This window comes from Rousettus aegyptiacus, unplaced genomic scaffold (assembly GCF_014176215.1).
Source record: "Rousettus aegyptiacus isolate mRouAeg1 unplaced genomic scaffold, mRouAeg1.p scaffold_m13_p_5, whole genome shotgun sequence".
NCBI lineage: Eukaryota > Metazoa > Chordata > Mammalia > Chiroptera > Pteropodidae > Rousettus > Rousettus aegyptiacus.
This window is the reverse complement of record NW_023416308.1, coordinates 24,790,729-24,815,077: the sequence shown is the minus strand read 5'-3', so window position 1 is coordinate 24,815,077 and position 24,349 is coordinate 24,790,729. Positions and strand designations below refer to the sequence as shown.

General features: G+C 49.8%; 1 protein-coding gene across 8 annotated transcripts in view; it reads right to left on the bottom strand.

Moving 5' to 3' along the window:
* Positions 1–24,349, bottom strand: part of PKNOX2 (PBX/knotted 1 homeobox 2) — a 240,538-nt gene that overhangs the window by 139,042 nt on the left and 77,147 nt on the right. The gene's annotated exons all lie outside the window — the stretch shown is intronic.

Here is a 24,349-nt window from a genome sequence, read left to right as displayed (position 1 = left end):
AATACATATAAGTATGCGGGATGCATAGGTGGCATTTCTTAGCACCCCTGATTAACCTTCCACCTGTAGCAAGCTTTTCTGTGTATGTCAACATCTTTGTCAGGTGAGGTACTCTAGTGACTAATGAGTAGCCCAGAGCCCCAGATCCTGGCCAGGGCCACCCCGTTCCCAGCCCTGGGGGAATCTTCGTCACTGCAGAAGGCTTTTATTGTCCCCACCATGCTCCTTTTGCACATCTTTACCCATGTTCTTGGTGTCTCCTTGGTGCCACATAGCTATTTTTCTAGTTTATTAAAAGCTAATAAGTAAGTAAGCAAGCAAATAAATAAATAAATGAATGGCTGCATGAAGAGCTTTCCTACAGGAACTGGAAGAGCCCTGTACATGTGGTCGGCACTGTAGGATGACTCCCTCCTGTGCTCTCATGAGGGATATGACTCTCTCTGGGAACCAGGATGCCTGGTTGACTGTTGCTAAATATCCCTCACCCTTCTTGCATCAATCACTTCCTTTCCCAGGACCCTGAGGTCATGGAAGGCCGTGGGCACAACAGTTAGGAACGTGGACCCCTTGCATCACTCGAACCTGGGTAAGGCCAGCTTATGTGGCCAACGGCAAGATACCCGAGTTTTCAGAGTCTCATCCATAAAGTGGGGATAATAATAAAAAATAGTTCAAAGGATTAGTATGAAAATAAATGAAATTGTAAATGCAAAGTGCTTAGCCCAGCTCTGGACACATAGTAAGCACTCAACAAATGAGAACTATCATAGATGTGAGGCCCCTCAACCTCACCCTCTGGTCCCTGAGCCAGCATAATGCCACTTTTACCTCTGTCAGGAGGAAGAAACTTCTCACTTGACCCCACCCTGGTCTTACTCAGAAAATCCAAGAAGATGCTTATTCTGCTGATTGCTGATCACGTGACTATACATGTCACATGTCTGTTCTAGAGCAGCGGTCCCCAGCCTTTTTGTTAGTAGGTACTGGTGCTTCTATGAGAATCTAACGCCTGATGATCTGAGGTGGAGCTGAGGTGGTGATGCTGGCACTGGGGAGCGGCTGCAGATACAGATGAAGCTTTGCTCGCTTGCCTGCGCTCACTTCCTGCTGTGCGGCCCAGTTCCTAACAGGTCACCGACCTGTACAGGTTCACAGCCCAGGGGTTGGGGACACCTGTCCTAGAGGATGAGCTCCAGGAGGACGTCAGCTACACCTATGCCTTCTTGACTTGCACAGCTCAGTGAGGAGTTAAACACTTATTCCAGGCTTTGTTGATTATAGAAACAAAAAACAAAAAAAAACTACACAATGTTAGAGCTGAAAAGACTCCATCCCTCACCCTCCCCGAAATCATCTAGTCCCACCTTCTCATTTTTCTAATAAGGAAACTGTAGTCCAGAGGAGTCCACATGGTCACATAGTGAAAACTGGGACTCAAGCGCCCTACCTCAGGAAGGCACACTGCCTGCCTATCCCCATTCCCTTTCGCTGCAGAAAAATACTGCATATGACACCAGACCACCAGGCGTTGTACACTAAAAAGTCTCTCCATCTAGGCCAAAGCTGACAAACATTTCCTTTGTTCCATTTTTCTTCACCCCTTGAAGAGGAGAGTGGCAAAAGGGGAGTCTCCTTATTTTAGGGCAACTAAGTGCCAAGAAAACTGGTGGCTGGGACCCTGAACCGGCTTCTCCCCGCCCCCACGTGCCCCTGCCCTCGTCCTCCTGTTTGCCCACCCTCCTTTTCCATTCTCCCCTTTTCTCGTTTCATCTGGGTTGCTTGCCTTTTTGGCTGTTTGCTCAGAAGCTGGGCTCTGTTTGCTGAGCCGTTATTCATTTTCATATTACCTGGGATATTTTCAGCAGCTCCTCTGGGTTTTTAGGAGAATTTCAAGTGGTGAGAGGCAACATGGACTGCAAAGGCAAACATACATCCACAACCTGTGAGCCTCGCCTGGGGAACTCACTCCTCTTATCAGTTGCCTTCCTGACTAGCACAGCCATTGTCTCCTAGCCTGACACTTGGCCTCTCACCCTGGGCTTCTGAGGGAGCAGGGCATGCTTTTAAGCAAACAGGTTTTAAGTTTTCTCAAATCCAAGACTGATGCAGCAGGCTGGCTGGCTTAGGCTCTCAAGTGATGAGCCAGTGACATGTGGGGCCTTTGGTCTTGCCTCCCCTTGCAGGACATCCTCCCTGCACCACAGCCAGACCAGAGAAAGAGCACCTCAGAGGTGCTTCCTCAACCACAGAAGCAAGGAGCAGTGAGGCGGCTGGAGAAGCTAATTTTCTGACTTCTGCAAACAGCTTCCAGAAAGCACCGACTCACTGCTGCTCTTGTGTGCATGCCAGGACCCAGTGCTGGGTCACCAGAGTGAGTAGGGACGACAAAGATGGGACGCTCCATGAAAAAGAAGGTTGATTCTCTGGACAGAAGCTGGACGACTGTCCCTGAGCCCCATTTACTTGACAAGATCGAAGCTTATGGAGCATCTCTTTAGTCCTCAGCCCAGGTCCAGCTAGAACGAGGCTCGAATTCCCTCCATTCTGGAGGGGAGGGAGAAGGAGGGCACTGAAGGAACACGGGACATAAAGCCAGAAGATCTCGATTGAGTCCTGGGTGCGCAATATAATAGTCATGTGACCTTGGCAAATCACTTAAACTTCCTGTGTCCTAGTCATCTCAGTTGTAAAACTGGGACAATATATCTCAGGGTTGATGTGAGCATTATGTGAAATAGGACACGTGCGAGCGCTCAGTATGTGGCGAAGGGCTCCGTCGATGTCAGTTTTTACTCACCCAGAGTTGGCCACGCCATTAGCAGATCGTCCTCCTAAGGATCTAGGATCAGTCACATTGGCACAGACACCAGAAAAACGCTTGAGTGCTTTCCTCACACCCCCATGCTCTCCGAGACCCAGAGACACCGCTACTGCCAGCACTTACGCCCTTTCCATAAAATTTGTTCCAAATGTTTGAGGGGACTAGGTGACAGGCTTATTGGATATTTGGCCAGTTTAATAAAAGGCCCTGAATGGCTCTGGGCTTGTTGTGCTCTCGAGGTCTGTCACTGTAGCGCTAAGGCCTATTGCCCTGCCACTCCAGGCACTAGACATCAGGAAAACAAGAGCAGGTTTTATTAACAGGGCCGAGCGTCCTGGTGGTGCATCTGTCACAGGGGTGGGTAATGGCGGCTTCCCCCTCAGCGTGCTGGGCCCCTCAGTGGCTCCAGTCAGAGCCACTTCAGTTCTGGGCTCCGTGGCTGGGGGGAGCCAGGAACAGGCTCTGGGCCATGAGCGGAAGCAGGGCCCATAGAGATGTTTCTTTATGGCCCTTGTGGATTTTTTTCTTGAAAAAGTGAACGAGTTGCTGCTATCCTCTTAATCTTACTGTTTTTATGACAGGATGGGCACTAAAGAACTAAGTAGAACTGAAACCAGAGCCTTCTGGGGACATGGACCAAGTCTCCTCTGAAAACCAAGTACCTGGCAGCATGCTGTGGGATACAGTGTCTACATGGTAAATACTGAATGAATGAATGAATGAATGAATGAAGACAGGAGGGCCCGGGAGCTGAACTAGGTATGCACACTCTGACTTGGGATGAAGGTAGGGCTGGGAAACAATGTGTTGGGCACAAATGATGGGAGAAGGTCTGTTCCAGAAAGAAGAACAGGGAACACATACCCGGGCAGTATTCAGCATCAAAGACGTCCAGAAGGAAATTATGAATCTTGTTATAGAATGGGACATAGTGGATAAATCGGAACTTTGTCTCAGAAATAAGGCAGAGCCCATTTTCTAAAAGCAGGGCAAAATGGCCAAGTTGGACTTGCAGAACTAACCCAGAGATCCTTAAAAGAAGGAAGGCCGAGACACATCCTAGAGCTTGGGTAGGACCCAGTCTGAGGGTGAAGTGTGACGGCCACTGCCGTAGGAAGGAGGGGATGGCAGGGTGCAGAGCACCAAAGTCATTGAAACCTTCTCCCTGGACAGGGTCACCGGCCCCCTGCGAAGGACACAGAAGTTGAGTCACTAGGTCATCCCTGCAGAACCCTCTGTTCATCCCCAAGTTCGAAGGCTCAGTCTCTTGATCCCAAGAAAACCCTTCATGTAGGGCCTCTCAGGTCAGACGTCACCTGCCGTAAATAGCCCCCTTCTGTTGTAGACCTAGATCCAGGACCCAGGCTGGGGCAGGAGAGTGGGCGCGATGATGATTTCCATGTTTTTCCCGCCATCCGATTTGAGGATACGCAGAGGGCAGCAGGAGAGCCTGTCTGGGAAGGTGAACTAGGAGGTAGGTCCCCCTTATTTTAATTTTTTCCTCAGTGGAATCACAGGCTGAGATGGCCACACTGGCCTCCCAGACAAAGAGTGGCAAATGGCTAATGCAAAATAAAGATTTTTTTTCCCAGGGCATTAGTTGTCTCCTTGTTATTTTCTCCCCCGTGAACCAATTAACAGAAGTTGGAGCCACAAGTGAATGGAAGATTTTTAGCTTCGGAACACACACTGACTGGTTTCAGTCATGGGGACTCTTAGAGAAGATGTTCAATAGGGGGAAGGCTAACAAATGCCATGCTAAAACTCCCAAGTCTCCAGCCCAAGTCTGGGCCCTTTGAGATGCCTCACGGAAAGGAATGTCATGGAGGGATCAGCGCTCTCGAAAAAGGGCCACTCATTTACCAGCAGAGGGAGAATGACAGCTGGAGAGTCCAGAGGAAAAGAACATTGGTGTCGCTCTGGCTTCAGCACCCATCACAGGGCAGAGTGGGCGGGTGCTAGTTGCAGTCTTACTTGCAAGGCAGTGATATACCCAGAGGAATCAATCCATCTAGGAAAACTGAGTTCTGCCAATACTAGTTATGAGTCTTTAATAAAAATCTGAGGGAGGAGCTGCCCTGCCAGACAGACTCCTTAAGAGAGCCAGAGAGAACATTTAACAAGCAAAGGCCACAAGCAGAGGCCTGGGCAGAGTCTTCGGCAACTGGATACTCTCACCTCCATCCTGCCTTGTTTACTGTTCTTTCTCTGGGCATCTCTGTGTCAGCATCGATACCCAGTAAGTACATAGGAAGCACTCAGTAGATATTGTTAAATGAATGCATCCATGAACTCCAATCTCTAGTAAACTACCTGTTACCATTTTCCCAGTCGATCAATTGTGGGACGTCTCCAAAACTCCAAGAACCACCACTATGCTCCCCGCCCAAATATAACAAATGGCCCGCTTCACAGTGTCCCAGCATACTTTTGAATGCATGCAACCAGATGCACTTAAAGAGACCTAGACAACCCTCTTCCCGCCCCATTATGCTAAAGAGAGAAGTGAGTTTCCTGTCTCACTTCCAAACTCAGTCACACCTCCACACCGGACAGTGGACACCACCTGCCTCCGTCAACTGAATGCAAACAAGGAACAAATGGCCGGGAGACCTGCGTACCTTTGCAAGCGTTAGCAGGTAGGCTGGATTCCTTAGCCCTTACACTAATTGTAGCCCATGGGCTATGATTACAAAATGGAATTAAATGACATGCCAAATTAAACAGTTATTCTTTCTAATAAATATTTTGCATAAGATGTATTTATCATGGCATTAATTATTTATGCTGTCATATAGAGAAAGCATAATACAAAGAGAGAGAGAGATCACACAGTTCCTGTAGGAGAAATAAAATGAAAATTTCCATCAGGGTGATGAATATCTGTGGTCTAACTCTGAGGCCGGGGCTGTGGGGAGGTGAGGAGAGAGGGACATCTTGAGAACAAATCTGACAAGCGTTATTGAGGCTTTTGAGGGAGGAATATATTAAAGTGAGTACAGAAAGTTTAAATATTTAATACCTGCATTAATTCTAATTCACACTTTCTTTATTTTTCAGATTAAAAATTTACAAGAATTCCCGTCTCTTTCATCCTTTTCCTCCCATGAGGCACATTATGGTCATTGTTCCAGGAACCACCTTTAGCAGCACCCAGGTAAAGAAAGGGCATGAGAACAGTAGTGCACCCTCCCATCTGCTGGCACTTGCCCCCATCAGGCATCTCCGGACTCCCCTCAGGGAAGCTACTGCTGTAGGGCTTCTGACGCCAGAGTGACTGATGGAGCTAAAGCCACTTCCTGGCCTCCTCTGCTCCCCCCAGCACAGAATTCTCAGAGATGATGCATCTGAGTTGTGGGTTTAAAGTGCTTGCCCAACTCCAGACCTTGTGGGTACAGAAACCACTGAACCGATTTCTCCTTTAAATAAGAGATTCCTGTCACACACAGCTCCAGGCCCCCTGCCCTCCAGAGGCTTCTATTCTCAGGCCTACCAAATCAGCTTTATGATACTTTAAATAATATTGCCGCTGCCAGAATTGATTTGGATGCAAAGAAATAACTTCCTGAACTTCAAAGATGGGAGAATGACACGAGGGCTTGTGCCATCTTCCGGCTTCAGTCCCGCTGCCAGCCCAACATTAAGCTGGAGAAAAAAAAAAAAACACTCATAATAACACAGTATACATCTCTATCCCTTCCAAAAGCGCTTTCTCATGTCACATCTGACCCTACAGCACCATGGAGCAGTCACAGCGCTGTGATCGGCCTTCATTTTACACACAAGAAACCAAGACTCCGAAAGGTCATGTGACAGGTGCAAGGTCTCCCCATTCCAAATTAAAGTTCTTGCCGCTGTTATCAGGCAGCCTCTTCGGCATACGGTCTCCAAACCCCTGACACTAAACGAAAAGGGGAAACCGAATCAAGTGATGCTTCTTCATCCGCTCCCCTGATTTCCGAGCGGGGTCTGCCCATTGGGCCTGCATTTTCAGAGGTGAGAGCAACGCGGGGCCGAGTGACCGCACGCTGCTCGCCCGGAGGTTCTGCGGATCCTTGCTCCTGTTTTCCTTCTGAGACTCTGGTGACTCTTAGGCTGGGGACCCTCAGAGGAGAGTCATCGGCAAAGTTGTCTCGAAGTCCCACCAATTCCAGGCCCTCTGGACTGTAACTGTCAGACACCGAATCGCCATTTCCCGCCTTCTCCCTCTCGCGGCACTCCACACCCCTCCGGCCGCCTGCCACAAATCCCCATACGAAACACCTTCACTAACAGTGCTGATTAGCTCTCCGATCAGCCTCTGCTCACGATTCCCTGCCTCCAGCCCCATGCTCCTCTGCGTCCGCTGATCTACCGAGTCCATGTAAAATCAGCAAACACACACGTGCACACGTGTACATATGCACACACACACATGCACACACACACATTCACAGGGGCTCCCTCCACCAGGAAGCTGAGCTCCACCTGTGGTGGGGATCAGAATGCTGGGAGCTGTTCAGGGTTGTTTGTTGTTTTGACCCCCTGGTACCTGCTGGAGGAGGGTCAGCCCTTTAAATGAGAGGAACAGAGCTAGAAATCATCTCAACTTAACCTCGAGAGAGGAGAACCGCTCTGAATAACTTCTTCTTCCTCTCTCTCCCATAATTCAAACAATCTCCTCCTGGAGGGCCAGGCAGAGGGCAGACTAGATGAGCTCAGAGACAGTTCCCCTGCAAGGCCAGGCCTCAGGGGCAAGCACAACCCAGGACAGGCAATAGAGGGGCATGGCACAGGAACTCACACACGTGCATGTGGAGAAAACTCTGGGAGGCCAGTTGTTCCAGCTTCCCCGGCAAGACTTCCCGCCCTTCCCAACTTCACTCGTGACGTTTTTGGAAGACAGAGGGGGATGCAGGTAGCAGAAAAGGGCAGAATTAGCCAAATGAATACGCCAACGAGGATCTGTGCTGTGGCCAATGTAACAGACGCAGTGACACAATCACAGTGCTGACACCCGCAGGAATAAAACGCCTCTCCCCCAAGGGCTCCTCCTCATAGTCCTTCGCTCACCTACATAAAAATCAGAAGAGATGCGATGTTTGCAGAAGGCCTACTCCTAAGATCCTAGAGCAGTGTGTAGCCACATTATAGACGTACTTGTTTTTTCTCATTTCCCCCATTCTATCCTCGTTTCCTGCGCTAAATAAAATGATTTAAAACCTGGTCGACAGTGGGAAGAAAGCGCTGAGGCCTCTCCTGCCGCCCAGATCCTGTGTGTGGACTGGCTTTGCTGATCTAAGGAAAGGGGTTCGAGGACAGAAACTCGGCAAGGACTGTGGCTGCACATGCAATGGGCGGTACCTGAGGTCTGGCACCTAGGAAAGAGGGAGTAAAGAGAAACTGCTGTCCATCCTGCGGGGGAGGCACCAAGGGCAAACTGAAAAGGGATCATCTTAATTCATAAAGCTACTTTTATTCTTAAAAGCTGTTCTTGAATAATACCCCCTTCCCCGCCCACCCCTCCAAAGGACCAGGCCCGTCTTGAAGCTTCTCCTGTAAGCATTTTACTTGCTCAGGGAGAGTGAAAGTTTCAAGAGTAAAGAAAATCGCAATTGAATAATGCCCTCAAAAAACGGTGAGACGTATATCCAACTCAGAGGTATTTTTCTGGAAATGAAGCCGAATGGGAAAACAAAAGATTGTGGGTCAGGGGACCGACCAGCTCTGTGACCTTAGATGAGTCACTTAACTTGGCTGAGTCTCAGATTTCTCCCTTCCTAAATCAGAGAAATCTTACCTCATGGGGGGTTAGTTCTGCTAAGGTGATGCCGACTGAGTTCCTCTAGCATGCCCGCCATTATCACATTTATCATGTCATTCAAGCCTCACAAGAACCCTGTGAGAAAGGAACGCTCCCTCCCTTCTCCGAGAGATGAGACCGTCAGAGGGCTGCGGAGATCGGTCAGTGGTGGAGTTGGGTTGGGGCCCGGTGTTCTCTCCACTGCACCACAGCTGTCTCCCAGTGGGCAAATGAGGTCATGGACGCGCAAGGCTTTTGGAAAATTTCTAGCCCGCGGAATGTGAGGTGTTATTTCTGCGAGTGTGGACAGTGGGGAGGCGAGGGGCATGTTTTCTTTATTAAGCTTCCCCATTCGAGGTCCTCTTTCAAGACACTTGACAGCCAGAATTTTCCCTCCTTGTTCTGGAAGGATCCCCTTACTTTCTAGAGCACTAAAACCACAGATGACCCGTAAACCTTCAGGGGAGTGGGCAGCTGGAAGTGAGAGTCAGAGTTGTGAGGGCTTCACTCTCTCTGTGCTGGTTCCCTGAAGGTCGCCCCTTTGGGACATTGGAGGGCAAGGCCTCTCCAACACCTGACACCAGTGCTTCACCTGGAATGGAGGTAATCTAAGCCGAACAGCCAGGCAAGGGGAGGTGGCGGTGGAGGGCAGAGGCCCAGTTGGGGTGCCTGCGCCCAAGCGCTGGAACGAAAGGAGCTTGTCAAACGGTCAGCTACGGTGCTGGTGCCGGGGACTGGCATGAGCATCTCACACATTGACAAGGAAGCTGCACTTCTTGCAGAGGCTAAGGTTTGCTGGGTGGGTTTGTTTACAGGACTTGAAATAAGGGTGTCATGGTCCTATTTGTTTAAGAAGCCCTAGGTCGAACTGGGTTTTCTCTAGTGCTAGACTTCTTAAAATGGTTAAAATTCAAAAGTGGGTGTTCATGCAGCGTTTCCCAAGCTTGCTTGGTGCGGGAACTCTTTTTTCCCCCCACAGAGCCCATGTGCCAGAGAGCCCCCTTTGGGACGTGCTGATCTAGGGTGACCCTCCTATTTCACAAATGGGGCCAGGGAGGGCGGAAAGCCATGCCGCTTCTAAAACCAGCCACCTTCCTGACCATCCTGGTCCCTGGGGGCTGAGAATCACTCCAAACCTGTGCCCAACGATTAGGCAAATGTGTGGCTGAAGCTGTAGAGCACGGAAGAAAGAACATCTGTGCCTCCTTTTAAGGGATTGGGGGCAGTAATAGGGGTGAGGGGAGGAGAAGAAAGAATTAGGCCCCTCGAAAGTGAGGAACCACATAACAGAGTAGAGAGAGACAGGGCATCCCAGAACGCTCTCTGTCTCCTCAGGTCTCAGCAAGGACCACCCAGGTCACTTCTCAGGACTCAAGTCCCAGCCCTAACACCCAACCTTGCAGTCATTAAGCCTACTCAGAGACACTATCCCTAACCTCAGTGTCCCCACTTTTTCATGGCTCCTTTCTGGAAATGAACTCGTGTCCAGCGACAAAGTCACCAGAGCCCCCACGTCCACAAAAGCCTGAGCTGCATTTCGAGGGACGAGGGGAAGGCGCTCGCATCCTCCACAGTTTCTGAAGCCAGAAAGCAAGCTCAGCCCGGGTGGGAGAGAGGCTGGGAAGTGCCGCCCTCTGCCCAGAATGAAGGCATGAAGCCCGCCCCGCTCCCCGCCCCAGTCTCAGCCGATCTGTCTTCCCCAGGCCTCAGTTCCATACCCAGAAAATAGTTCAAGGCCCCCGAGCTCTTAGTCTGTATCTTCCCTTCTAATGTGTCTTCCTTCTGAAAGCACCAAGTGTGGCACTGACTTGCACAGGTCCAGGGAGCTCATTCCTAAGGGGCTTGAGAAAGGTGACCTTCCCTACCCCCTAAAAATGGGGAGAGCACTGATTTCCTCTGAGGTTGCTGGGGGTGGGAAGAATAGGATTCCAGTGGTCCCGGAAGAGCTGGATGGAAGGGTACAGAGTGAAGCCCAGTAAAAGCTGTCTCCCCTCCCCCGTTTCGCATCATTCCAGGACTTTCTCCCAGCTCTGAGCCCAGCCAAGGCAGCTGTTGTCCATATCCAGACAAAGACCTGATGCTTCTCCCAACCAGGCAGTCTGGGCGGTCTGTGGACGGGCAGGGGTGGGGGACGGCCAAGAGAGGGGGCAAAGGGGAGCCAGGACAGGAAGAGAGTCTGCACGCCTTGTCCTCTGGTCCACGCCCTTTGTGCTAAGACAAGGCTAGAGATGGCCTCTTTCGGTGGGGCCCAGTCTGGCCCTGGGGCAGCCTCCCCCTCCCACTTTGCTCCTCAGCCACATGCCCTTGGGCTGAGCTAAGTCCAGAACCCGGCTGAGTAGGGGAATTGTTCTGAGAAAGTGGCCCGTTGGCTGGTTGCTATGGAAACCGACATACCACAGTGCTGACCCCGGAGAGGTTTAGCACGCTCCCCCAGCAGGGATGCCAGCAGCTGGACTGCAGCTGTTACAGCGTAAGTGGGGGCTGGAGCCACCGCCGGCAGTCCCTGCTGTTTGCCCAAACTAGTCGGCAGCAGCGCCCCTCCATGTGCTCCCACCGCCAATCCTGTGCAGCCTCCCTCTTCTAAGCCAGGAAGGGAGCGGCTGGGTCTGCCCAGGTCAGGGTGGGGTGGGTATGGGGGAGCAGAGCCTCACTCTAGAAGGAAGAGCATGGTGCATCCTTAAAGAGTAGTGCCGCATCCTCCCCATTGCATTTCTGGAGAAACTGAGGCCCGGTCACACAACTGGGCGTGGCAGAGCTTTACTTTTGGCCCTTCCTGCAGCAGTTGGACACTCAAAAAGGAGTCACCTGTTTCTTGAAGACAGGAAGCATTTAACCCAGCATCACTCCTGGACACAGCCATGGGGGGTGAGGGGTGTCAGGGACTGAAAAAAAAAAAAAGGAGCACCAAAAAACTGACCACAGAAATAGAAAGAGGGGTACACAAAGAAGAAAAGGGAGCAGTGGGGGATGGGTGGGAGAGGGAGACAGGGAGGTGCCAGTGGCAGAGAAAGTTAGAGAAGGAGACAAGAGAGGAAATGAGATGCCCCAGGAGCTAAGGGGAGGCTAAGTTCTCAGCCCCTCCCTCCCCAAAACAAGCCTACAGAATAGAGAGGGAGGGGGAGGGGCCAAGGTGGAGTGGGTATTAAAATCAGTTTCCGGGAGGCATCTCCTGCCATCCCATAATGCCTTGGGTCCCCCAAGTGGCCTAGAGCAAACACAAGCCCCTGCCTCCCCTCCTGTGTGAAGCCTCAAGACTCAGTCCAGGCTAATCTGTGCAGGGCGCTAAACAAACACCCCCAGCAGGAGAGGTGAGATGGAGCTCCCTGCCCCCTCAGCATGGTGGCTCTATCTGCCTTCCATCCACGCAAGGCAGCCAAACACGTGCTTCCTTTCATTTCCCTGCAGTCTGCCTCAAACAGGGTCTGTTCTGACCCCCATTCTCACCCTGGAAAGTTACTTGAGCGTGGTCCCACAAGTGGAGGTGCAGCTCACTCCCCTTCCTCATTTAAAACTGGGTCCCGAATCGACCTGAGTCAACCTGCACCTTGTGAGCAGGTGACTTCCTTTTCTCCTCCAGAACCCATCTCACTGCTCCTCATGAATTAACACCCTTTTTAATACTCTTCCCCTCCAGCCACCCTAAAATAGCTGCTTTCAGGCGACAGAAGGGCTGCACCACATCCTCTCACCCTTTTGAGCTGTGGGAAGCTGTTCTCCCTACCAAGGCTTTGCTCCACAGACAGGACTCTGGGAACAGCTCAGGGATGTGCCAACGTCATTACAGTCCATAATGGGAGACCTGGCTCTGCGACAGGCCAGCAGCTTGTTTTTGCTCTTCCTACCTTTTTAACGAAAATCTGGTATCTCGGGGTGAGTGATTTCTATTGTGTTTACAGATTCGATGAGAACAGCATGAGAGCTGATGTTCTGTTCCTCTGACCCACCCCTCTGCCCTCCGAGCAAGACCAGCTGGTCAGTTACATACACTCAGCCTTGACTCAGAGGTGAGATGTACTGGCTGAGAGGAGCCTGGAGCTCCTGCTCGTGGCCAGCGTGGTAACCAAGAGGCATTTATTGAGCAGTCAACTCCGAGCCTAGCACAGTGGATGTGGCCGTAAGGGAGGCACGCGGAAGAAGTCTCAGGCAAGGACCCATGAACAGAAGACATTTTCAGTCTTAACGGAAGACAAGACCAACCTTCCACGTGAAACGGAGACAAATCAGTGCTCAGTGGCGAAGCACCTGCATGCTGATGCAATGGGCGTTGAGGCGCTGTGTTCTCCCACAGAAGAGACACCCATGGGAGAGTTCCTACCCATTCTCTGAGGCCAAGTACAGATGCTCACTTGGTGGGGATGGGTCTTCAAGCAAGCCATGGTGGTGAGGGTGAAACCAGATCAAGGAAACCGTCCCAGTGGAGAAACTCCAGCCAGACCTTCCCTCTATCTCTCCTCTTTGGAAAAGACAGACACACAGGCAGCTGCCTCGAGGATGCAGCAGCACCACGCCCTGACAGCACACATCTCTTTACCCTCCTACCTGCCCATCCAGGATGAGAAGTGGGCCATGACCCAGAACCTACGGTTTGAATCACTTTGGGACTTGGTCACATGCCACCTGAATAACAACCAACAATAACGGTTTCCACGATCACTCTCTCATTTAAATCCTCGCCACCTCCTAAGACATGGGTGGGAATGTTACAGATGAGGAGAGAGAGGCCTAGGGAAGTGAGATGTTGACCTGAGGTCATGCAGTTGGAAGTGGCAAAGCAAGAATTCAACCGAAGCCTCTGGTCATGGGCCAAGCCCTTTCCACTACCCTACAAGGCCTCTCTGTTAGTTTTCTGTTTCTCACAGGATCCAGATGAGGTAGTTGTTCGGTAAACAACTTGTACAGTAGGAAAACATAAAGTTGCTTGAAGGCCACAGCAAGACGTATTCAGCTGTTCCATGTAATGTGGTAGGGGTGACAGAGGATGAAGCCAAAGCCTACAGGACTAATCAGCTGTTGGGGGAATGGTGACCCCCAAGAGCCGAAATGCCATTTTGAAGAGATAGTGACAAAGGAAACTGAACTAGTGTTAAGTCAACTTAACTTCTTTTAAAAAAATCTTCAAAACTCCCAATCTACATGAGCAGCAAACATCTTTCTGATGACAGAAACGAAAATTGGAGGTGAGGAGTGGGAAGGGGGGTAAGTGGGTTGGGACGATCAGCAGAGAGCAACTGTGTGGTGAGGAGCAGAAGGGTGGCAGGGAGCCAATAAAGGAGGCCGGCCAGGCCCCCAGCCAGGCTCCTCCAGCAGAAGCCAAGGCCAAATGCTGGTCAGTCCTCCAGAGCAAGGGGAGGGGCCCTTGCCCCAGGTTCTGAGGGTGGAGAGGCCAAGGATACCCTTTGGCTGGAGCAAAGGGCATGGAGTCGAACAGGAGCCCTCCAGGGCCACACTCCATGTGTAAGAGTGGGACAGAGGCACTCGGGGTGTCCGTTAGAAAGAGACCAAACTCCTGGTGCACACACAGTGATGTAGGACCAGAGCCACAAGCCAGAAAAAAGGGCTACTTTATTGATCATTTATTACAGAATTCTTTAAAATGTTGGAGCTGGTGGAGATTTTAGGGATCACTTTGAATATGTTCTGGCTTAGTGCGTAGAACACAGTAGGTTTATTGAACGAATGAGTAGAATAAGTGAAGGGAGAGAGAAGCAAAGCGCTGAAACCTGCAACTGATACTTGTGATGATGTGCCGAGACCCAAAGAAATTGACGAACCTTCTGAATCATCTCGGAGAAAACTGTGCTCTGTGCACTGTGAACTGCCTTTTAGGATCGTGTTTGAGAACAAATGCTCTGACTAGGGTAAATCCTGGTGAATCAGAATCCGATCTGACGCTGTGTGATCAGCCTACACGGAGTTCCAACTATGTGGCAGACACTGAGAAGTATTTGACTGCCCCTTCCATCCAGAACAGGATGGAACAGGCTTCACAGCGTGTTCACAGCTTCATTGCTGCTGCAGCTGAGGCTGCAGAGAGAGCCAGGCTGCAGCAGGAGCTCCCCTGGCCCAGGGCGAGAGATGTTCTCTGCATCCTCTGGGGTCCTGAGCAACTTCTGGGGCCGATTAAAGAGGACCGGGATGACTCCCTCCTGCCTGGCAGCCTGGGGAACGGAGGGAGGGGCTTGAGGCTGCCACAACACTTCTCTCCACTGCCATCTCCTCCTTGGCTCCCTTGCTGGCCCTGTTTTTCAGACCTCTAGTAATAAAAACAAGCCAATAAAATGAACATGAAAATATATTCATTAGGATTTATAATGCTCATTAAAACTGCCTGTGTACGAAAGCATGACTTAGCTTCATATAAGTGGGAAAAAATGCAAATTATACAGCATGCAAAGGAGATATTTTCCTAATCGTCCAATCAAATGCCAGCCCAATTATCTGTGGCCAACCCAATGGGTTAAAATTATACTCTCTCTCCTTGGACACAGTGAGGTGCCTGAAAGTGTTTCATTTTAATAAAAATGAAATCTGGACCCTGCAGAAAACCAGCTTCACTAATGACGTGTTTACACAGAGAAAGACAATTTCTAGTTAATGGTGATTACTACCGAGAACAAATTAAACTTCCCAGAGTATATGGGTTAGAGATAATGGGAAAGGGGGAAAAAAAGTTATGGTTTTAGTGTGTGCGTGGCAGCATGGGGGGACGGGGTGACAGAGGAAGAAAGAAGCTGAGCAAACTCCAGGAGGAAGTTGAAATGGCAGGGGCACCGGAGTGGGTGCAGAGGGGAGAGCTTGAGAGGCCAGCTGCATTGGTTCTGCGTGGGCCCAGCGATCTGCGCGGGCAGTGGGCACTGCGCTGGCAGTTGGCTCTGGGCTTTTGGAGCCCCAGGGCTGGACACTCAGTTGGGACAGGGCCCCATTCATTCTACAAGCTCAGGCCCACGGGAACCTGCCATTCTTTCCTTCTTGGGAAGGCAGGTGACTGACTGATTCCTACCATTCCCCAGTCATTGGCAGCACATGGAAAGTGGTTCCTATTTCATCCCACTGGTGTAGCGATGGTAGAGACGGAGGCAGGCCTCAGAGCTCTCGTGCAAAGCCAATGGACAAGCAAGCGTGAGACGGGCAATGAAGGAAGCAAAACAGACAGGAGATAGGACAGAAAATAATAATCATGATGATTACATGACTTCGCTTAGCCTTTCCTAAGTCCTTACCATCTGGAGGGGACCATTCTAAAATGTTATTAATTTGTATCCTTTCTTGTGGGGCAGTATTATCATATTCTTCCTCATATATAAAGCAAGGAAACTGAGGCATGTTACTTAACTGCCCAATATCACTGCTTAGTAACAGAAGAAGTTGGGTTTCTAACCCAGGTCTGTCCGAGTCCGATGACCATGCTCCTAACCATTAGGCAACACTATCCTGCTGGGATGGATGTTCAGCCTTTCCTGTTAGTATCTGACAGGCTATGCAAATGAAGCCTCCAGCTCACCATCGCCCAGTGCACTCAAATTCCTATCCACTTCTTTGGCCACTGGAGGTCATGAAGACACTCTTTCAACAGTGAAAACCTCAGAAACTGCCAGACCCATCTGTTCCCCTCTCCTCCACCTCCTACAGCCAGGTGAGCGGGGCAGGGAGGAGCAAAGGGAGACAGATTCCTCCAGTGCGGAGTTTTAATGTATGTTCTTTTGTAAACAAGAACAATCATTTGTGAACAGGCCCAGATGCAAACAGTACCCAAATCAGGAATTCCAGCTCAGAGGCGCAGAATAATACAGCTTTGGGGAAGATTTAATAATAGTAAAATTAAAATTGTAACTGAAGCATAATGAAGAATGTGGTACAAACAGGCACTGCAAAGGGAAAAAAAACACCCTGCACAGATTAGCCCCTACGGAATAGTGATTGGTTGAGAGCAACGGTAAACAATGCACAGAAATGCAACTTAATTATCTCGCAATTCTTAACATTCTACCAAAGCCACCCGGCAAGCTTTGATGTTGGCAGCAGCTAGGCAGCAGCAGCTCCTCCGTGTCCCCTGCTCCTGCAGGAAGCTCATTACTGAGAACGGTGCAAGCACTCTAGCATCCGAGCCAGAGAAGAGCAGCTGGGTTGATCTGCTGAGAACCCAGGAAGTGGACAATAGCCTGGGAAGAAAGCACCTTTCAGGAGCCACCAAGTCAGAGGGGTTGGTGGACAAAAAGATCTCTGAGGGTTGGGCATGAGGGTCAGGACCCTAGTGGGGGAAGCTTGGCTGCTGACTGACTGATCCCCAGAGCTAAGTGGATAGGCCTCTTTGTGAGGGTCCATCTGTCGGCCCCACGAACAGCTGAGTGAGCACCGGGTACTTGCTGGGTGGAATCTGGTCTGCTCCTTGTCCCACCCCAAACACACACAATGAGTTCCTACCACCGGGTCAGGAATGTCTGTACTGTGCCTGTGTTTGTCCCTGAGGTGCCCAGCCGGAGTTCGGGGCAGTGGGGGAAGACATCACAGGAAGGAGGGCACTTGATTCTGAGTACAATGCCTCTTTTAAGGATGCTTCCAATGACATCTGAAGAGATGATTTAGGACATCCACATCCAGAAACCCAGTCCCAAGGCCCTATGGCCTGGCTTTCTCTCTTCTGAACTCGGCCCAAAACATGGCACTTCAGCCGCACATCAATTTCTTTCCTCTCAGAAGCTCCCTTTATTCTTTGTGAATGGCTATTCTCAGGAACAGAGATTTTCATCATTTGGTTGGTCGCTTGGTTAAGTGTAGTCCCTTCTGGAAACAGGTGGATGAGCGAGATGACCTCTGGTGATCACAGGCACACACAAGGAATGTAAGAAGCCAGCACTGTGGACCATGAAGTCTCTCCATCATGTTTGCTCAGATCTTCACCTATTTACCTCTGCTTGGCCAATCTAGAAAGTCTCCTGACTTTGTTTAGTTGGGTCCTGAAGTGAAGTCCAGAATGAGTCCAGCTGATCCTTAATCATGAGATGGCCTGGGGAATCCCAGCGCCTTGGTGATGGGGGCCAGGGTGCTAGTCCTGGGGCTCACCTAGTGACTGGAGGCAGGGTCACAGGAGTCCACAGGAAGTCTTTGATTCCAATATGAACCAATATAATGTATAACGTTATAGAAATATAATAACACATAACCAATATAACCAATATAAACAGATGCCCAGGCTGCCAAGGGGGCTTGGGGTGAAGGAAGAGATAGCTTTCTTCCACATGGAACTGGGGTACTGGTATAGTCCCCAGCATTGCCACTGCCCTGGAATGAAATAGTTTCCACGATTCCTCAGGACTGGAGGCTTTATTTGTGTCTCCTGGGAATCATCTCTGGAGGCTCCTTCGTTTTCCTGGGCAGGCTAAGTCTTCCATTTCACAGACTGGAAGACGCAGGTGAAGGGGCATCAGAGGAGCGACCCTGCTCTTTCTGCATGTCTTTTACTCCTGACTCCAAATTGTAATCGAGGAAGGTGACCGAGACCTCCAAGGGGGCTGGGGCTGGGCAGCAGAAGGAAGATCTTAACATTAATCCATGTATTCGGGATGCTGAGCTTAAGAGACTGGTGTGTGGGGTGAGCAGAAATTCACTCAAATCCTGCCTAATTTAGCATGAAATTTTTAGAAGTGAACAAAACCTGCCCCAGCCAGTACCCCACCTTCATCATCACCAAACCCACCATCTGATTAATCTCTAATATCACCCTGTACATGACTTTCATAACCCTGATCTCATGCTGAAAATATCTGGCTTATGTATGGTTGACTGTCAAACCCTCATCTCCACTAAAATATAAATTTCTAGAGGGTAAGGGGCTATGTAAGAAGCCAGCACTGTTCGTTGAATGAAAGTGGTGGTTTAATGAAAGAATAAAACGCCCAGGGTCCAGAGCCTCAGGCTTGCTGTCTTTCCCTTCCCCCTTTGTCAATCTCACCTTGGGGGTGGCCCAGTTTCATCAAAAGCACCCAGCCTCAAAACAGAGCAAGGCTGGAGCTCGGGGCCCATTGGGGCTGTGTGGGGCATAGATGTGCTCCTAGAGTCCGAAAACCTAACGGAAACACATATCGAGTACTCACTAGGTAGATACCAGGCGTGGCTCTGAGCCCTTGACATGTACTAGCTCATTTCATCTTCATGAGGTAGGGTTTTGATCCTGCCAAGTCCACCAAGTGTCCGTGTGATGTCACTTCCTCCCCTGAGCCTTATTTTCTCTCATCTATAACATGGAGAAGAATGGGCACTAAGCTGGAATATCTGGTGGACTGTAACCTCTGAAAGAACAGGGATCGTGTACTCACTGTTACATTTTCAATATCTAGTATAATGCCTGGCACATGGTAGGTCCTCAATGAACGGGTTATTAAATGAACGGAGTTATGTTCTGTCTAGCTCCATTCCAGGGTCCCATTGTTCCATAGTACACAGGTCAGCTCCCTGTTTCCCTCAGGCTCAGGAGGCTGCATCTGTTGTTTCCAGAAGCCCCAGAGGACCTCAGACTGAGAATTCACCTGGATCTTTGTCTTCAGAGTTACAGAAAGTGAGGCGGGGACACCTGACTCAGGTCTAGAGCTGGAGGAAGGGAGCGCTGGCCAGAGCAGGAAGAGGATTCTGTGTTACCCCACTTGGACAAGAGGCAGCATCATGAAGTGGTCATGATCCCATGCATTCCCACAGGGTACAGATACTCAAACCAGCCTGGGAGCCAGGCAGGGCAGAGCTGATGGTTCTCTTCATCTTATGGATATAGAAACTGAGGCTCAGAAAGGGTAAGCCACTTGTCCAAAGTCACACAGTTCTTTAGCCAAGGACCCATGGCTTTCAGAACTGCTTTGTCCCCATCTTCTCCCCTCCCTGCCCTGAGGCTATGACCAGAGCCCCCCGATTCTGCTTCTGCAGGGCTGAAGAGGGAGCTGCTGAAGGCATGGCCCCGCCCTTTCTGAGGGCAGAACCTCTCAGTGTCCATGGCAGCCTTGGAAGAATGGCTATCTGAGCGAGATTAGGCAGATGGAAAACTGCTGGTGACTTTTTGCACTTGCATATTTAAAGCCATGTTTCTTTGTTTTTTTGTTTTTTGGGGGGGGGGTTTTTGGTAAAAAACTGCTTGGGAATCGCCCTGGTGCTAAATCTCTGTGGAAGATGCCGGATGCACACACCTCTTCACTCCAGTTGTCTAACAGCACAAGTGGCTACGTCTCTGCTTGTTTGTTTCCTTGTGTGCTCTCTTCAGCCCCCGGGAGCCGAGGAAGCCTGGTGTTACATAAGCACCTCATCAGAATAAACAGCCAGCTAGATGCTGCTTCCTTCAGTCCCCCGCCCTGGAGGAGAGCTAACTTTAAGCCCACACTTTCCAGAGCGCAGAGGGAGATTTTTGTTCCTGAAAGCTGCCCCCCTATTGCAGGCAGGCGCCCTGCGGAGCCAAGCCTAATCTGAAACATGTCTGGGCAGCTTACTCCTCCTGTAAAGGACAGGGTTTAGGGGATCTCCTTTACTCAGACCTCCAGGGTCCCCACTGAGCATCCTGGCATCCCTAACAGCATGTATTTAGACGTGGAAAACCCACTATGTGCCAGGCTCTGTGCTGGGCACCAAAGATATAAAGAGCGAGAAACCAAGATCCCATCCTGAGAAAACCCAGAGTGGAGCTGAGGTGACAGACGAGCAAAGAAATAATGACAAACTAGCACCTAGAACTGAGAAATGTATGTATTCTGGGAACCAGGTGTAAAGGAAGTTCTGGGCCTGCCTGGTGGTCAGCGGCATTCACTCAGGGCCCTGAAGGACATGTATGAATGAATGAATGAATGAATGAATGAATGAGTTAGGATTGATAAACTGAAAAAAATAATACATGACAAGAGGCATGAAGAGCAGTATGGAAAACAGCAAGTGGAGGACTGAACCAAGCTGCTTTTCCTGGCCCTCGGTGGCTCCCAGACTGGCTCTGATCTGGCTGGACTCCCTCCTTCCTTGACTGAGAGGGAAACTAACTGCAGGCTGGGGAGCCTCTTTGGGCCTCCATTCCCTCCTCTTTAGAGTAGAGCCAATAATAATATCTCCATGACAGGATGATTGTGAGCATTAAATGAGATACTATGTGCAAGCATAGAGTCCCTGGGACATAGTAGGCCTTGATAATGTAGAGATCATTATTATTACCACCACTATTACTGACGAGCTTCCAGGGACTCTAAAAAAATGCCTCCGAAGCATAAAAACACTTCTGGATTTACTTGATTCACTACATGGTGTAAGCTTAAATTCTTCACTTCCAATCCAAACATATCAGGAAAGGCCTTACTACTCTTTCTTGACTACGAAATGAAAAACCCTTTAGAAGAGGCGGCCATTCACCATGGGAGCTGACTGAGAGACACTCGGAGGCCTTGGTGTAGGTGATATGGCGTGGGTCTAGAAGTCAGAGCCAACAGGTGACCTGCTCAGCTCAGAGCTCAGTGAATACAGGTCTGTTAAATAGCTCTACGGATGCAACTGTGTGTGACCCCTAACGAGGAGAAAGTTCTGAGGTGTTCCAAATTAAAATTACAGCAGCCGGAGAGTGAGAGAAAGAAACAGCAGTCAGCCTGTTAATAGCTGTGGACCAGCTCAGACAGGAACGCTCACATTCCTGTGTATCTGTTGGAACTTCGAATTAATTTCCAGGTGGCTATTTCTGCAGATTATCTTAGCCAGGCACCATCTAACCCCAGGAGCCTCCGCTTGTTTACATGTGGGCTTTCCGGACTGCTACCCACAGCCAATCCACAGGGGCGGACATTTGTTTTTGCAGACTCTGCACCAATCCCAGAGCTGGCCCCACTTTACTTTCTCCCACCCCTTTGCCTACAGCTGATGTAAATTCTTTCAGACAGCTTACATCTTTCTTCCCCCTTCCCCCTACTTGATGTATAACAATGCTTGCAGACTTCCAGACGATAAATATGTTGTCTTTCCTACTTTAGTCACGCTGCTGGTGGTTTAGACTCTCTGTCCCAAGACCAGTCTTCTTTTTTTGCTAGCAATGGCCTCATAAACACTTTCTTTTAAAAAATACTTAGCTGTGGAAGTTAGAATTTTCTGTTTAACACCCCTTAAAGGAATGAGCTGATGTCTGCACACAACTTACAGGTCCTACTGGTGAAGGTGCTGGGTGTGTGTGTGGGGTGGGGGTGGGGCGCGGTCTGTAGCGGTCTTTGGGGACAGTGACCGGCATCTGCTGGGATTTGATCCTGGCAGTCCCACATCCAGGGGAGCTACACGGACCTCTCACTAAGTACAATGCCTTGTCATGGTTTTCAGGATCTCACCACACACATCCACTGCCCAAGCCAGAAAAGCGGATCTCGTCTTCGGTGCCCTCTCCCTCACCATCGCCCCTATTCCAAGCCTGTCATTTCTCCACCTATAACACCTGGACAATTTATAGTTCCCTTTCTCCGCTGCCACATCCTTCAGGCAGAGAATCATCTCTCGCAACAGCTTCCTAAAGGACTCCTTGCCTTTTTTTCTTCTTCTTTTTTGCCTTCCTCCATCCAGTCTACATATTGAAACAGGAACAGTCTTCCCAAAACACAGATCTGGCCAAATCAGTCTCCTGTTTAGAACTCGTCTATGTCCCACCCATTCCTCGGTCACCCAACATTCAAGACACTCCATGATCTCCAGCTCTGTCTCTCTCCACAGCCTCTATCCCACAGGATGCCACTGTCAGAAGGAAAATTTTGCATTTCGCATCTCCTGCCAAGCCCTCTCTAGCTACTTAAGTTTCCTTTGCCTGGAGTACTTCCGCCCCTCCCTTGTCACTTGGCTGACTCCTCATCCTTCAGGTATCGACCCAGGCCTCCCACCCCCATCCCCACTAGGAGCCTTCCTCGACCATACACAATTTTATTAGGTGCCCTCCAAGGTGCTCTCAGAGTGGTTGGCCCTTGTCTGATTATACTTAACATCTTGTACTAGGAGTGCCTGCTTTCCTGCCATTTGTCTCTATTCTCTCACTGTTCTCTGAGTTCCAAAAGGGCATATCCACATCCTGAATAATGCCTGAACATAGCAGGCAATAAACATTTGTTGAATGATTAACAAGTGGACAAGCGAATGAACAATGAATGAATGAATGAATGAGCAAATGAATGAGTTAGGATAGATAAAGTGAAAAAAAAAATACATAACATGAGGGCAGCACCATAGCAGGAGCTGAGCACATCATGCAGGTGGGAGGGACACAGGACAAAGGCGTGAAGAGGTCTGGGGTGACCCAGCAGGAGAGGAACAAGAGAAGAAGGGAGGGGACCTGGCAGAAAGGCCAGGAGGACATCTGAATAAACTGGCCCTTTCCATCCTGCTCCACAGCACTACGCCCCATCTGCAGAAATCTCGGCTACCCGCGGACCAAGGTGCATCAATAAAGAGACTTATACTATTTCATAAACTTTCTTTAAATTAAAATCAGGCAATGCACACACATCCACATATACCCCACAGACATCTTCGTTGCTGAAAAGTTGCTCCCTATAAAATAAAAGAAGCTGTTTAAATGTCTTCCTTCCAAGCTAGCCCCACAGAGCTGGAGCTGAGAATACATTAGCCTTTAATGAAGTGAGACTCTCATCTTCCAGGAGACACCTCATTTAGCGCAATTGTTTCAGAGCCATTACAGAAAGACAATTACAAGGAAGCGGGGAGAGTAATTGGAAATGCTGGCAGGAGTTGGGCGAAATGATAATAAATAAAAATATTCAACCTAATAAGCTTCCAGGAGGGGGTGGGATGAAGAAAATCAACATAATTAGAACTGAACCTTAGCAAGGAAAAACAGACAGCAGGGTGGCAAGTGCTCAACTTGTACAGGAAGAAAGAAGAAGGCACACGCAGGGACGATGATTCCAGGGCTGCAGGCCACTGGCCCCTCCGGAAGCTGCTGGAAGGCGGAGGGAATGCCCGCAGCCCAGAGCCTGCTGGAGGCTCAGTGTGAGCTATTCCTGGCCATAGAATCCTGGGTGTGTGAAAAAGGCAGGCCCAGCCTGGCACGGCCAGGGGTCCTCCTTGTGCTGAGAGGAGGCTGAGGGGGGCCAGGGAGGAGCCCAGCCCCGGCCCCGATGCCACCACCCACCTCTACCTCTGCAAGAGCCTTTGGCTTTCTGGGCTGCACTTTTCTCATCTTAAGACGAGGGAGGTGAGCTGTAAGATCTGTAAGCATTCTATCTTGTCTTCTGTGAAGGCCATCTCCCTCTCCTATTCACTCCTTATCTGATAGGCCCCCTCTTTGGTTCTGAAATTTCAACATGGGGCCTATAAGTTAAGCTGAGAGACTCAGCCTAAGCATCACTTATATAAAAATCACTCCTGACCTCCATTCTACTTCCCCCAGGAAGTACTGACCATGCGCTGTTCGCTCTGGGCCTGGCAGTGCCTGCTAGGGTCAAGTACAACTCCTAGAGCACAATTGCATTTGTCGACAGGACTGTCTCCCTAAAAGGCTGTGCATACTGACGGATGCATTTGCAGAGGAAATGGGAGGCCTGGGATTCATTTCAAAATAACCCTAGTGAAAAAGGGAGTACTGATTTACATTACGAAGATTTCTTCTTTGGTTGTTTTTGAAAAAAAGGAATGTAAGTAATTTAAGGTCAGGGACCTCAGATTTGTCACCCAGTACCGTGCTAATAACCTGGTACACGATCAGCATGTACTTTTTTTTTTTTTTTTTTTTTTTTTAGCATAATAGGTCT